Source organism: Phoenix dactylifera, chromosome 17, assembly GCF_009389715.1.
Source record: "Phoenix dactylifera cultivar Barhee BC4 chromosome 17, palm_55x_up_171113_PBpolish2nd_filt_p, whole genome shotgun sequence".
NCBI lineage: Eukaryota > Viridiplantae > Streptophyta > Magnoliopsida > Arecales > Arecaceae > Phoenix > Phoenix dactylifera.
The window spans coordinates 4,086,750-4,103,392 of record NC_052408.1 but is presented as its reverse complement, the minus strand read 5'-3'; positions in this window follow the sequence as shown (position 1 = coordinate 4,103,392).

The window sequence follows — 16,643 nt, the reverse complement described above, 5'->3', positions numbered from 1 at the left end:
TCCCTTCATTTTTTTTTCGTACCATTATAATAATCATTAAAATAATACTGCCCACAGTGAAATTTGGGCCCAAACCCTTAACTGGGCCCATTTCTTATTGGGCCTAGTAGGTTGTGGGCCCGGACATTACATCCTACCCCCCTTAAAATAAATTTCGTCCGCGAAATTATACATACCTCTATCTTCGAAGAGCTGGGGGTAACTTTGGCGCATCTCCTCTTCAAGTTCCCAGGTGGCTTCCCGTTCAGTGTGGTTGGCCCACTGAACTTTGACATAAGGGATGGTACGCCTCCGAAGAATTTGCTCCTTCTTATCGATGATGCGCAGAGGAGCTTCCTCATAGGTCAGGTCTTCATTTATCTGCAAGGGTTCATACTGTAATACATGGCTGGGATCTGGGATGTACCTGCGTAGGAGGGAGACGTGAAAGACGTCGTGTACTCCTGATAACTCTGGAGGTAGGGCCAGCTTGTAGGCGACCTTGCCCACTTTAGCGAGAACCTCGAATGGGCCGATGTAGCGGGGACTCAGTTTACCGTGCCGCCCAAATCGGGTAACACCCCTTGACGGAGAAATTTTTAGGAAGACAAAGTTCCCCTCCAAAAATTCCAATTCTCTCCTGTCTTCGTCAGCCCATCGTTTCTGTCTGTCCTGAGCGGCTTGTAGTCTCCGCGTTATTAGCAGTACCTTATCTCTAGCACTCTGGACCAATTCAGGACCGAGTAGTTTTCGCTCTCCGACCTCATCCCAATGCAGAGGAGATCGGCATTTCCTTCCATATAGAGCTTCATATGGTGCCATTTGGATGCTGGAATGGTAACTGTTATTGTAGGCAAACTCTACCAGAGGTATGTGGTCGTCCCAGCCTCCACCTAGGTCCATGGTACAAGCTCTTAATATGTCTTCCAGGGTCTGTATTGTTCGCTCTGACTGACCGTCGGTCTGGGGGTGGTATGCGGTACTGAGCCTCAATTCGGTACCCATGGCCTTCTGAAAGCTTCCCCAGAATCTGGATACAAATCGGGGGTTGCGATCAGAGACGATGCTCACTGGCACTCCATGTAGGCGCACAATTTCATTAATGTACACTTGGGCCAGCCTGTCCAATGAGGTTCCAACCCTAAAGGGTAGGAAGTGAGCTGACTTTGTGAGGCGGTCGACAATCACCCACACTGCGTCATTCCTTTTTACTGTTCTTGGAAGCCCTGCAACAAAGTCCATAGTGATATGCTCCCATTTCCATTCTGGAATCTCCAATGGCTCTAGTAACCCTGCCGGCCTCTGGTGTTCTGCTTTTATCAGCTGACAGGTCATGCATCGGGCAACATACTCAGCTATTTCTCTTTTCATACCCTTCCACCAGTAATGCTCTCGGAGGTCCCTGTACATTTTGGTACTACCGGGGTGAACGGAGAAACGGGATTGGTGGGCTTCTCCTAGAATTTCTTTCTTTAATTCCACATCAGCTGGGACATACAATCGATGACCGAACCTCAGGGTACCATCTGAGTGAATCTGGAGCTCGGGTCGTAACCCTTTTTCCACTTCATCCTTGAGTTGACCTGTGCGTGCGAATACTCGGGGGGTGTTCCTTGGCTTCTGGCCCTCGGTTGCAGGAGGTCTGGGTGCCCTCTTTGGGCAGTCACGTGCCATATGTCCGAGCTGCCCGCATGTAAAACAGGCCCCAATTTTCTTCAGACAGGGCCCACTGTGATGCTTGCCGCAGCTAGGGCAACCTCGGTTCTGCCTCTTCTTAATCATAGACCCCTTGATGCCCTTGGGCCTACTGCTCTGTCCTCCTGCTGACCTGGCCTTCGTCAGATCACTTCTTTCTAAGTCAGGCCTCATCAAGTCGGCCTCAACCTTCAAGGCCCGGTCCAGCACGTCTCTGTAGCAGGTGAATAGGTGAGAAGATATCCGAGATCTGATCCTGTACCTCAGCCCCCGCTCAAACCGGCTTGCCTTACTCCTTTCATTTTCCATGAACTGGGGGCAGAACCGGCCCAGTTCGTTGAATTTGCTGGCATATTGCAGGACAGACATATGCTCGGACTGCGTCAGTGTCAAAAATTCATCTTGTTTTATCTGGTTCACCGAGTCCGGGAAATACTCTGCATAGAACAGCCTCGTGAAGTCCCTCCAAGTAATCCTGCTGGCGGGGTATGCGGGCTCCATGGTCGTCCACCAAAACTCGGCGCTCCCCTTCAGCTGGGGGATGGCTAATCGGACCTTCGTTTCTTCGGAGAACTGGAGTGCTTGGAACATCTTCTCCATATCCCGAATCCATGTCTCGGCCACTATCGAGTCCGGTCCGCCATCAAATACTGGTGGGTTCAGTCGTCGGAACCTCTCATAATAAGAGCTGGTTGGTTGTAGGGTAGCTAGCTGTATCTGCTGCTGCTGCTGGAGGAGCTGCGCTATCAACTAGTACACTCCAGCTAGATCCGTGCTACCTGCCCCAGAGCGTGGTGTATCCGGGGACTCGGAGCGGTAGCTAGGATCTGGGGACGGTGGCCTCCTATCATCCTCCATATCTTATAGTGTTTACTGCCACCAAAATTCAAAGTAAGGTCAATATACCCTAATAAGTCTCAACACCCTTAACTACCCGTTAACCCCAAATTTTATTGTTATGTTCTTGTTAGTCCTAAAGCTCTGATACCACGAAATGTCACGCCCCGGATCCGGCTCCGTGACACGGCCGTGCTATTGCCGACTACTGCCCACAATAGCACGCAGCCTTGTACATGGTCAACAGGTAGTCAAAAGCAGTGTAACTTGTATATATCAAAAGAAGGTATTACAACCCACTGGTTCATATAAAGTACAGAGCTTCTACATAGTTTATATACACAAAAGTTTATTTATATCATCCCCAAAAATAAAGAAGCCCTGTTGCAAAAGAAAAATGCTTCTGGCAGCTGTCACTGGTGGTGATCTAAAAAAAAACGTAAATGAACAGGCATGAGCTACACGGCTCAGTAAGTAATCCTGCATAATCTTGTCGAATCAACTAAAAATGCTAACCATGCTTATCAGAGTTTGAGAAGCTGACATGTATGCTACTAAATCAATCGTCATAATAAAATATCCATGCTGAGTAAATAAAACAGTATCCTACAATGTCAAGAAATCATGTAATATGCACATGTAGGAAAAATCGTGCCACCGGCATGCCGTGGTCATGCTCTCAAATGCTACTGCGAAGTCATTCTTGGCCACTGGCGGGACCGGCTCAGTTATTAGGCGGCCACTGGCGGGGCTGGCTCAGTCATTCTCGGCCACTGGCAAGGCCGGCTCAGTTACATTAGGTCAGTATGTAATGTCCGGGCCCACAACCTACTAGGCCCAATAAGAAATGGGCCCAGTTAAGGGTTTGGGCCCAAATTTCACTGTGGGCAGTATTATTTTAATGATTATTATAATGATACGCAAAAAAAAAATGAAGGGATAAGACCGACAGGGAAGGGTTACCTCACCCCCTGCTGGCAGCCGATGACGGCGCGCCGGAGACAGGGGGGCGGCGGCCAGTCCCGGAGTATGGAGGAAAGGAGAGGATGGGACCTCTCAGAGGGGGGTTTCATCCTCTAAACAATTATTTAAGCCTCTGCCGGCAACCCCAAGTCACAGACTCCCTAAACTTTGAACGAGGGAGAGAGCCGAAGCCCTGGAGCCTAAGGCCAAGGAGCCCTGAAGCTCTGGGAAAGGAAGGACTACTAGGGAGGAAGCACTGCCGACTACAACCGGAAGGAGTTTTTTTTTTAGGTTAGGGTTTAACAGAAGTAAGGAAACCCCTCTGTGGGGTGCTCTTCCCCTCTGTGTCAACAGTGAAATAGAGGGGAGGAGGCCGGCACAGGAGAGGGAGAAAAAAAAAACCCACAAGCCCAGGTCGGGTCGGACTCACAGGCCGCGACCATCCGGACCGAACCCAACCGGGCTCGGCCTGTTGACGAACCGGACACCGCGGCCTCGGCCGCGGGTACCTTGGGGTTCGGGGGGCAACCCGAGCCGCCAGATCTGGCCGGGACGACAACAGAGGCGGCCACAGGGCCGCCAGCCCCGGCCGGACCACCACCTCTTCTCCGGCAAGGGGTGGTGGTGCCGGAAGGAAGAACCAAGGAAAAAAAAAAGAGAGAGAGAGAGAGAGGGAGGAAAAATTAGAATGAACTCACCGGACCGAAGAAGCTTCATTCTTGGACCCCGGCCTTACCTCACCGTGGTCGGAGCAGGGGGAGATCTCCCGGAGGAGATCCAGCCGCGACCCAACTTCCCGGCACTCCTCTTCTCCGGCATCGCTTCGGAGAAGAGGAAGGGGGGCCGGCCTTTCTTCCGCCGGTGCTCCGGGGGGAAGCTCCGCCTCGGTCGGTGGATCGGAGGGGAGCCTCGTCTCCCCGGTCGCCTGCGAGAGAAGAAAGGGAGGAGACGGAGGGTTCGGTGGGGACGAAAGGCCGAAAGGGCTAGGGCTTTCGGTCGGAAACGAGGAGAAAGAGAGAAAAGGAGAGGAAAAGAGTGGAAGAGAGAAAAGAAGAGGGAGTGACCGAGAGAGAGAGGAGGCCGTAGATCAGGCCGGAGGAGAAGAAGGGGAGCCGGAGGGCCGGCCGGAGGCATGGGTTCGGTGGAGACGAAGGAGAAAAGAGAGGAGAGAGAGGAGAGCGGGAGATGAAGAGGCGGAAGCCTCTGGAAGGGGGGAGAAAAACCCTGATAACGGGTTCGCGGGTCGGATCCGAATCCGAACCCGCAACCCGTTAAGCCCAAAGAGAGACAAAAAAAGAAAAAGAAAAAGAAAAAGGGAAAGGGTTTAGCCAAATTTGACTAAACCCGAGCCCAATCAAATTGGGCTAAGTCTGGACAAGCCAGACTATAAATTTAACCAAAATTAAGCCCAAATGGAATGAGGCCCAAACCCAATTCGGCTGGAATTGGTCCTAACAGACCAAACTAATGGAAATCGGCCCAATTAAAGCCCAATTCAAGACAATGTAATTAATTTGGGGGCCAAATTGATCCCGGATTGACCCTGACTCAGGCCCAAACGGGTCACAGTGACCCTAAACCCGAAATTAAACCCAATTAAGCTGGGAATTAAGCTTAGTGGCCAATCGGAAGGCCAATTAAGACTTATGAGCCCAGCCAAGACCCCAAATACAGAGGAATTAGGCTTGGGCTAAATTTCAGGTAGAAAAGGAAATAACATATTGTTATTATGACATGATTGTAGGTGACTTAGGACTCGTCACCAGGACGCAGGAGACCTAGGAGAAAGGCAAATTACTGTAAGTAACTTGTTTTAATCTTGTTGTGAATCATGTATGTAAGTAGCCTGTCCTAATCTTTTATGGATCATACATGAAATTTAACATGTTATGCATGTACTGTAGGCTAAGAACGATACGTGTATCTGACATGCTCTAGTTACACAAGATATGATGATATATGCTTTATATTCCGTTATGCCTACAAAATACTGGGATTACATTACATGCTAAGATATGAGTTATGAAATATGAACATGAGTGATACATGTCAGTCACATAATTCATAGTTGTGCACATATTATGTTTTCATAGCTCTTGTGATACATGCAAAATAAATTGAATTCCATATTATGATTTTTATTAGCATGAGTGTAAAGAATGATAATTATTTGCTCTAGCTGCATATTGCTTGTAAGAGGGTACCTAAGAACTCCTAATGCTACGGGCCGAATGCAACTGAGCCGGCCTTGCCAGTGGCCGATAATGACTGAGCCAGCCCCGCCAGTGGCCGACTAATAACTGAGCAGGCCCCGCCAGTGACCAATAATGAATTCGCCGTAGCATCTATGAGGTACTACCTATACGAAGCATTATTTAAGAACTCTTAAGAGCTACTGACCCAATGTAACTGAGCCGGCCTTGCCAGTGGCCGAGAATGACTGAGCCAGCCCCGCCAGTGGCCGCCTAATAACTGAGCCGGTCCCGCCAGTGGCCAAGAATGACTTCGCAGTAGCATTTGAGAGCATGACCACGGCATGCCGGTGGCACGATTTTTCCTACATGTGCATATTACATGATTTCTTGACATTGTAGGATACTGTTTTATTTACTCAGCATGGATATTTTATTATGACGATTGATTTAGTAGCATACATGTCAGCTTCTCAAACTCTGATAAGCATGGTTAGCATTTTTAGTTGATTCGACAAGATTATGCAGGATTACTTACTGAGCCGTGTAGCTCATGCCTGTTCATTTACGTTTTTTTTTAGATCACCACCAGTGACAGCTGCCAGAAGCATTTTTCTTTTGCAACAGGGCTTCTTTATTTTTGGGGATGATATAAATAAACTTTTGTGTATATAAACTATGTAGAAGCTCTATACTTTATATGAACCAGTGGGTTGTAATACCTTCTTTTGATATATACAAGTTACACGGCTTTTGACTACCTGTTGACCATGTACGAGGCTGCGTGCTATTGTGGGCAGTAGTCGGCAATAGCACGGCCGTGTCACGGAGCCGGATCCGGGGCGTGACACAGTAGCTCTTAAGAGTTCTTAAATAATGCTTCGTATAGGTAGTACCTCATAGATGCTACGGCGAATTCATTATTGGTCACTGGCGGGGCCTGCTCAGTTATTAGTCGGCCACTGGCGGGGCTGGCTCAGTCATTATCGGCCACTGGCAAGGCCGGCTCAGTTGCATTTGGCCCGTAGCATTAGGAGTTCTTAGGTACCCTCTTACAAGCAATATGCAGCTAGAGCAAATCATTATCATTCTTTACACTCATGCTAATAAAAATCATAATATGGAATTCAATTCATTTTGCATGTATCACAAGAGCTATGAAAACATAATATGTGCACAACTATGAATTATGTGACTGACATGTATCACTCATGTTCATATTTCATAACTCATATCTTAGCATGTAATGTAATCCCAGTATTTTGTAGGCATAACGGAATATAAAGCATATATCATCATATCTTGTGTAACTAGAGCATGTCAGATACACGTATCGTTCTTAGCCTACAGTATATGCATAACATGTTAAATTTCATGTATGATCCATAAAAGATTAGGACAGGCTACTTACATACATGATTCACAACAAGATTAAAACAAGTTACTTACAGTAATTTGCCTTTCTCCTAGGTCTCCTGCGTCCTGGTGACGAGTCCTAAGTCACCTACAATCATGTCATAATAACAATATGTTATTTCCTTTTCTACCTGAAATTTAGCCCAAGCCTAATTCCTCTGTATTTGGGGTCTTGGCTGGGCTCATAAGTCTTAATTGGCCTTCCGATTGGCCACTAAGCTTAATTCCCAGCTTAATTGGGTTTAATTTCGGGTTTAGGGTCACTGTGACCCGTTTGGGCCTGAGTCAGGGTCAATCCGGGATCAATTTGGCCCCCAAATTAATTACATTGGCTTGAATTGGGCTTTAATTGGGCCGATTTCCATTAGTTTGGTCTGTTAGGACCAATTCCAGCCGAATTGGGTTTGGGCCTCATTCCATTTGGGCTTAATTTTGGTTAAATTTATAGTCTGGCTTGTCCAGACTTAGCCCAATTTGATTGGGCTCGGGTTTAGTCAAATTTGGCTAAACCCTTTCCCTTTTTCTTTTTCTTTTTCTTTTTCTTTTTCTTTTTCTTTTTTTGCTCTTTGGGCTTAACGGGTTGCGGGTTCGGATTCGGATCCGACCCGCGAACCCGTTATCAGGGTTTTTCTCCCCCCTTCCAGAGGCTTCCGCCTCTTCATCTCCCGCTCTCCTCTCTCTCCTCTCTTTTCTCCTTCGTCTCCACCGAACCCATGCCTCCTGCCGGCCCTCCGGCTCCCCTTCTTCTCCTCCGGCCGGATCTACGGCCTCCTCTCTCTCTCGGTCACTCCCTCTTCTTTTCTCTCTTCCACTCTTTTCCTCTCCTTTTCTCTCTTTCTCCTCGTTTTCGACCGAAAGCCCTAGCCCTTTCGGCCTTTCGTCCCCACCGAACCCTCCGTCTCCTCCCTTTCTTCTCTCGCAGGCGACCGGGGAGACGAGGCTCCCCTCCGATCCACCGACCGAGGCGGAGCTTCCCCCCGGAGCACCGGCGGAAGAAAGGCCGGCCCCCCCTTCCTCTTCTCCGAAGCGATGCCGGAGAAGAGGAGTGCCGGGAAGTTGGGTCGCGGCTGGATCTCCTCTGGGAGATCTCCCCCTGCTCCGACCACGGTGAGGTAAGGCCGGGGTCCAAGAATGAAGCTTCTTCGGTCCGGTGAGCTCATTCTAATTTTTCCTCCCTCTCTCTCTCTCTCTTTTTTTTTTTTCCTTGGTTCTTCCTTCCGGCACCACCACCCCTTGCCGGAGAAGAGGTGGTGGTCCGGCCGGGGCTGGCGGCCCTGTGGCCGCCTCTGTTGTCGTCCCGGCCAGATCTGGCGGCCCGGGTTGCCCCCCGAACCCCAAGGTACCCGCGGCCGAGGCCGCGGTGTCCGGTTCGTCAACAGGCCGAGCCCGGTTGGGTTCGGTCCGGATGGTCGCGGCCTGTGAGTCCGACCCGACCCGGGCTTGTGGGTTTTTTTTTTTTTCTCTCCCTCTCCTGTGCCGGCCTCCTCCCCTCTATTTCACTGTTGACACAGAGGGGAAGAGCACCCCACAGAGGGGTTTCCTTACTTCTGTTAAACCCTAACCTAAAAAAAAAACTCCTTACCTTGGCCGGTTGTAGTCGGCAGTGCTTCCTCCCTAGTAGTTCTTCCTTTCCCAGAGCCTCAGGGCTCCTTGGCCTTAGGCTCCAGGGCTTCGGCTCTCTCTCTCGTTCAAAGTCTAGGGAGTCTGTGACTTGGGGTTGCCGGCAGAGGCTTAAATAATTGTTTAGAGGATGAAACCCCCCTCTGAGAGGTCCCATCCTCTCCTTTCCTCCATACTCCGGGACTGGCCGCCGCCCCCCTGTCTCCGGCGCGCCGGCATCGGCTGCCAGCAGGGGGTGAGGTAACCCTTCCCTGTCGGTCTTATCCCTTCATTTTTTTTCGTACCATTATAATAATCATTAAAATAATACTGCCCACAGTGAAATTTGGGCCCAAACCCTTAACTGGGCCCATTTCTTATTGGGCCTAGTAGGTTGTGGGCCCGGACATTACATCTTATGTTTTCCAAAAAAAGATGGATGATACATTGTGGTTAGATTGATGTGTATGCTAGTTTGATTTATGAATGGTTGAGATAGAGCAAAAACAAAAGGGAGATGGCCTGCTGCTGAGGTGAACAGAAGGGAGGTAGGAGGGAAAGGAATCACTATCTGGTATAAAAGGAGAAATTGGAAAAGAGAGCTAACAAATATAAACCAGGAAATCACAAAACTAAAAAGAAAATCAAGACAAGAGTCATTATATTTGATCACCGCTAAGAATAATTTAATATTATTAATTATCTTTACTATTATATATTATATGATCATATGATACATACCAAGCAAATTAGACATCTAGCAAATCAATACACTTCTTTAATCAAATCGATACATAGTTTCTAGAATATAGTATTCATCAGTACCAGTACATGGTGTGCAGTTTTCTAGCTTTGTTTAATATAAGAATTATATCCATGACATTACTTAGATTCCATAAACTTTTAGGTACAAAGATTCTGAAAAAGAAAGAGGGATTTGGAGGAGAAAGAGACTCGGAAAGAAAAGGAAAGACAACACGGATAGGAGAGATGGCTTGATGAGGAAGAGGATGGATGGAGCGGTTTGATAAAGAAGAAAGATGATTTTGTTTTCTTTCTTTGAGCTTTTTTTTAATCACGGGATTGCTGACTCCAGTAGTAAAAAGAGTCCCTGATTTTTGTTTTTTTTTTTTGAGATGAGCACTAAAAAAAATATAGTAAAATAGGAAGCCTGCCCATGTAATTTTTCTTCGCCCGTCCTCTAAGCCGGTGGCATCCCAAACTAGAGTGGAGTGGATATTTATTGACCCTCAAATTCAGACTTCTCGGATAGCTGAAACCCTACAATTAGGTCTAACCAGGGCATAGCAACCACAGAGGAGGAGAGCAAGTGGTTTTAGGGTACATTCAATTTGCAGTTTGAGGGGCATCCAGGTGTTCAATTGGTTTCTTATATTTATAATATCAGACTCCATAGTTTCACATAGATATGGTTTTTCAAATTAGATGAAATACATTTTGTCAATGCTTTTAGTGTAAGTTTACGATACTAATCTCTATTTTCCTTACGGTCTTTTCAACTTTCTCTTCTATAAGAAACTATATCTTAACGGCGTGCACCACATGCATGCCACCAGTCTCAGCTGCCCGTTCTTGTGGACCCCATTCATCAAGCGCTCATCTTGATGTATCGCTATAGGAACGAGTGGTTATGATTTGGGGTATGCACAGCCACATGGTGCACCCCGTATAGGATATAATTTCTCCTCTTCCAGCCTTCTACAAGGCACTGAATTACAGGCTTATCTTTTAGTTACCATATAGTTTTTATACATCCAATACCTATAATACTAAATGCAGGCCAATTTTTATTCTAAGCTACTTGCTAGTGTACAATTTACTCCTATCTGGAATTCGAAGAGCGAACTTTTACCAGGAACAAAGCATATTTCAGAAGGTGAAGAACAAGAAACTTCCAGGGATTCATGTAAGTTCTTATTCATCAAATAAATAAATCAAAAATATTTTTATAGTTAAATGCCATGTCCAGACCATTTCTTAAGCTGTTAGTTAGGCTGAATTTTTGGGATTTTTTGTTTTCTGACTAAAGTTCTTGACTCAAGCTCTCCCTTAACATTTCTCTCTGAGTTTTGTTCTAGAATTGCCATATGTACAATGATCCTCAAGTGTCAGAATAAGGTGTAAACATATATAATTTAACCTACGAATAGAATCCTGGCATATGCTAGCTATGTATACAAGTATCTCATACACTTCTGTGTGAAATGAGATGCACATCTGAGGTGGCTTGATTTCCCGTGAATTTTCAATTTTGGAAGATGTACCTCTCCTTTTCTCTCACTCAGAATGAAGAACTAAATCACAACACAGAGAGTAGTCACGGTGGGACAAATACATGGAGATGAAAGCTTGCATGCTGAAGAGATTTACTTTCGTTGTGGTATGGATACGAGCATGATCACTATTTCTATATTCTTTCCATTTTTTTTGGAGAAAGGAGAGGAGATTACTCCTCATCCAGGTATAAACAGAACTCAAACCTAGGTTAACAATATTCCACCACATCTCGCAAAATATTTTACAAATTGAACTAGTTGACACCGGCTTTTTCTATACTCTTTTGTCACAATACATATATTTTAAAACTAGTATACTGTATACTACAACTTCCATGTGGTTAAGCTAGTTTCTAGATTAATTTGGATTGCTATTGTTGACTCCGATTATAAAGATGGACGGCCATCAAACAAGATTGGCATTGTGCCCTACAAAACATGCTTTGCATGGATTATAGTACATCCTGATTTATTACCGTCCATTTTCATGATCGGATGACGTGATGGCTATCCAAAATTGTACCGCTGTTTGTGCTGCGAATAGCTAAGGATGGTATCCTCCTTGCAAATGCCTAGTCAATGCCAGGGGAAATTGTTTCACAGGGTGGGCCCTTTGATTATCGATTAAAGAAGGTACCTACCTGCTCCTTCCCAACAAAAAGAACACGGCAAAGCAAATACTGCCTCACGGGAACAAAGAGAATCCTTTTTCTTTTCAATTTCACTGTCTTTCTGGTTGATTCCCAAACAGCCTAAAGTATAAAACTAGTAGAAATCACCACTATTTAATCTACCATTATCTTCATCGAGGATGGGGTTCAGTGGTGAACTACACATCTTATAGTCTTGATTAGTCTGATGCTGCTGCAGGTCTTCGAGGCGCTGGCACATATCCTCGAGCTTACGGTCGAGGTTGGCCTCTCTTCTTGAAGCCCTATCGGTCGGTGAGAGGAGCAATGGCTAGAGGCTGACTCCTCCCAAGAGGAAGAGCCAGTGGATCGAGATGGGTCCTCGAGCACATGACTCTGTGGTTGGTTGTAGAGGCTGCGTGGAGCCTTGCCAGAGCTGTAACGATAGGAAGGCTAGTTGAGAGGCACTTGCCCCCCACTCCGAGGTGGAGAGCATCGACTCGAGCATTCCAGTTCCTTCCGGTGATCCTGCTTGTAGGCCTCTTGCCATTGTAGGTACCGGAGAGCGGCTGGCTACTGCATGTGTTGGATCACAATAGTCATTGCCTAGATTTATGTGGACTAATCTGTTGCCGGTGAGACCTGACTGGCCCTAGGCACTGCGGCGAGAAGCATGACGACACTAGAGAGCTTGGTGGTCGATTGCTTTAGCTGGAATTGAAGAAGATGAGCGACGCTCAGTCGCTACAGCCGAGATCCTCGTCAGATAGTAGTATTTCGACCTGAAACATCATAGAGCAAAGAAATCCTCTAGCCAGAACGTATCCGGTGGAAACCATCCGATGCCTAAGTTGGTATAGTAATCAGAAAACGAAAGGAGGCAGTCTTTTAGTCTGTAAGGGCATTTTTCTTGCTTACCTCCTATGCTGGCCCGCCCCCCCACCCCCTTTGTATATGTTCGGTGGAGGAGCCTACTTACCACCAAAGAATTGGGGCATGTGGGTCGACCCAAAGTGACTGGCTTGAGTACGGCTTGGACATCGGCCATGAATCTTCACACTCGGATGACGTCCTGCCTGTCATTTCGGTGGGATTTTGATGATCACTAGGGGCTCGTTTGGTTCGCAGGAAAAGGAGGGGGGAAAGTGTGGTCAACGGAAAAGTAATGAAATGCCTCTTGTTTGGTTGGAGTTTTCAAAGGAGAGAGATGGGAAAGTTGTATTCCCATGGGAATATGATTCCCACATTTCATGGGAAAGTCTTTCCCATGAGAAACATGGGAAAGTTACTTTCCCATGAGGTGGGAATCACTTCTTTTTTATTTTTTCCCAAAAAGACCCTTCAGCATTAAAGAAGCATTAAAGAGGCATTAAAGACCTAATTTTTATTAAGGGCATAATAGAAATTATACATAACTTTCCTAGGAAAATGGATGGTTAACCAAACATAAGCACTTTGGAAATTTGTCACTTTCCCATGGTTAACCAAACATGCCAAAAATACTTTCCTAGGTATCCTCTTCCTAGGAATCTGATTCCCAGGAATCATATTCCTAGGAGGGAAAATACTTCCCGTGAACCAAACGAGCCCTAGGTCTCTCGATTAGAATATGGCCAATGTGGGGAGCTTTTGATATGCAAGCTTAATGGAATGGCGTTGGGCCCACCTAGTGGCCGCTTCCGATCCACCACGTGTTGGCGTCATTGTAGTCTTCTCTATTGCCTAGGAGAAATAGATGGTCTATATTAACCAAGAAAATGAGGTATGGAATTTGAGGAGACCATAGCAAAATCCTAAAGTTATAAATAACATGCAAGATGAAGGGGGTGCCAAAAACATTATAATAGTTGTTATTAGGGATACAACTCTAGCCAGTTGAGGGCAAGACCTAACTCAATCCAACCTCTAAGTCCCTCAACCCTAATACAACCCAATTCGATCTTGAGTTAAGATTCTCTTAACCAACCTAAACTAACCCATTATAAATTAAACTCAGATTAGGTCAGTTAGCTAAGTAGGGTTGGGTTAGCTAGGTTGACTTGGGTTGTTCTATATTAGTTGAATTAAATTAGGTTAAATAGAAACTTTAAGATAGGAAAAAAGCTTAGGAAGTTTTTGTTGGATTAATATTTATTAAATTGAGACCTCGATCATTCATAAATTTCAATGATACCCTTATACATAATTTAATAAGATTAAAGATACAATTATATACATATATAAATAACCTATATGAAACACAATTATTTATACATCAGGTTGGGTTAGGTTAAATCATATCAGTTTCTAGTTGGGTTAAGATCAAGTTCAGATTGGGTTGAAGGTTAACCCTAACCCAACTCTATTTAAGGTTGTGTTGGGAATTTTGAGCCCAAGTATAAATTAAGTTTGTAAAACCTTAATCTAATGCCATCCAATGAGCAGGTTAGGCAAGCAAGTTTAGGTCAAGGCCAACCTGAATTACACTTCTAACTATTATAGGGCATATATAGTAAGTATAGAGGTAACTACTCTTTTAAGAAGAGTACTGGTAGATATACTTGAGTACATACCTGGGAGGAGCACAAACTAGGTTTTGGTGCCCCACACGTGGTGGCTAAGCTATTTAAAAAGGATTTTAATACCTATTTTACCCTTAGCAATTCATGACAAATGTAACCGGGGTACACATTAGGGTACACTAAACATTATTTTTACTCTTTTAGAAAACTACTTTATTTTTAAGGAAAGATTGCTATAATATTGGGTCCCCTCTCTTTTTATTCTCTACTCCTGTTATAAACTTGTATCTCTATTTCACCCCTTCACAAATCACCATTTTAACTTATATATCTGCTTCTTTATTCACTATACTCTTCTCCATTGACTCAAGCAACAAATAGAGTTTGCCTCCTCCTTAAGTGACATAACAACCATCCAAGAACAAAAGACAACATGCATCCTCCTCTCCGTCAAAGGGCAATTTCGATTTTTCACATGAGGTAAATAGTCTCATTAATACCGTTAATTTAACTATGTATAAGTGTAAGTTTTTTACAAACTATTGGGTGTAAGTGTAATAAATGTAAACCTCGAGAGGGGTTTCGTAATTTACTCTATTAATAATGATTGTTTTAACAATAAATATTTGAAGTTCAACTTTTTGAAGTAAATAATGATTATATAATAATTAATAATGATTTTGGTGTGGTTCATTATAATGGTATAGTATATTATTTAGAAACTTATCTATAGTCACTTGTTTGATGCTCGGATATAATTCAGTAGGAGGTGAAAAATTTAGGAGCCAAAAAAATGGAAGAAATTTTTCACCAAAAGTGTGGATGATCTAAAATTAGAAAATTAGAACAAAATACTAAAATAATAAAAATTGATGGAATCATACCAACATCAATTATGTATTGAAAATTGCTTGTTGAAATATTTACAAAAAGTAGAAATTTCTTGAGTAAGTTGGAATAATTTAACTCATTATCTGGCGCAAGATAAAGTTGAGAATAATTCAAGATTTTTTAGTGTTACTTTTATTAATAATGGTCACCAAAAGCCAATTAATTTTCCATCCAGGCAAACTTTGGTGAGGATACCCAACATTCGCTTGCTTTGATTTTTCTTGATTTTATACCAAAGATCTAAGTATAGATCATCGCACGTACGTGCTAGATACATCAAAGTTGTCAATACATTATAACAAAAAAATCATCAATTCATGTAACATCTGACGTTTATTGGCTACCGTTTGGAACTTGATTAGTAATGGGATTGGTTTCCTTTGAGATGCCCTAGCACTTGTTCTGAACTCAACTCCTAACGTTTAGAATCTTCATGAAGCACCGTACATCTGCAATATAGCATGAACTCGGTTGATCCCTTCTGGAATTAAGGAATTTGTGTCCAATAAGTGCTTTCATTATCATCATGTATACGCCGAAGCACCAAGCCCCGGCAAATTTGACTTCCTAGTGGGTTATATAAACACCCACACATGTATATCAACAAATATACATGCATGCATTCATGCATCCATCCATCGATCTATACATACAATTACAAGCTAATTTTGTACCTGATCACGCACGCACGCGCACGCACGCGCACGCGCACAATTATAAGCTAATTCCATACCTGCTCAGACTGAAACAGGATTATTTGCATTCTTATTATGAGAAAAGGTCATTCAAGTGGATGTAAATGGATACTAATAGTTGGCTATGGTAGAACTTACCGGCATATGCATGCACAAAAAAAAAAAAAAGAGAGAAAAAAGATATTTCCATCTTTCTAACTTTAAACAATCAATTTACAACATTTAGACATACCAATGCAATCCTAGGGATATAATTAGAAAAGGGAAAGAAAAGAAAAAGTGACATCAACTATGCAAATATTTACTTTGTTTGTGTTTGCATTACAAAATGGACTATCTGGATTGTATAAACGGTCAAAAATTCTCTTTAATTTTAAAGACGCGAGCAGAGTCTGTATAAATTTATTTAAATCGTCGTTAGGAGCGCAAACTGAATAAGATTTATGAAACCATGGCAATTTGATAGGTAAGGCATGTTGATGATGAATGTTAACTGCATCATCTCCTGCATAATAACTTCCTCAAATTATCTAACTTTTAGGAAAACCTGCAATGGTTGAGCTGTTGAGCCTGGTGCTAGCAACCCACTCTTTGTGTGATGCGAGGAAAGCTGTTTAATGGTAGCATGAGAGCCTGAGGAAAGCATGAGTGGGCTTACCACATGAGCACATATGGACAGCCAATAGGCCACATGACAACAACTGCATCATCTCATTTTGCTTCAACTACAGTCATCCTGCTACTATCTCCTGCGAATTAAATTGCTGCTTCTGCACTCCATAAGTGATAAAACAATGGAAAGTGTGCTCTTCCCTTCCCTTCGAAAATTATGATACTCATTCTTCAGTGTAAGTATAATTAGTTTAAGAACTGACAAGCTTAGTCCCGGCCTTTAAGGGTGTTCCCTTCCCTCATCATGAGCACCGAGATGCTTATCTAAATGTCAGGC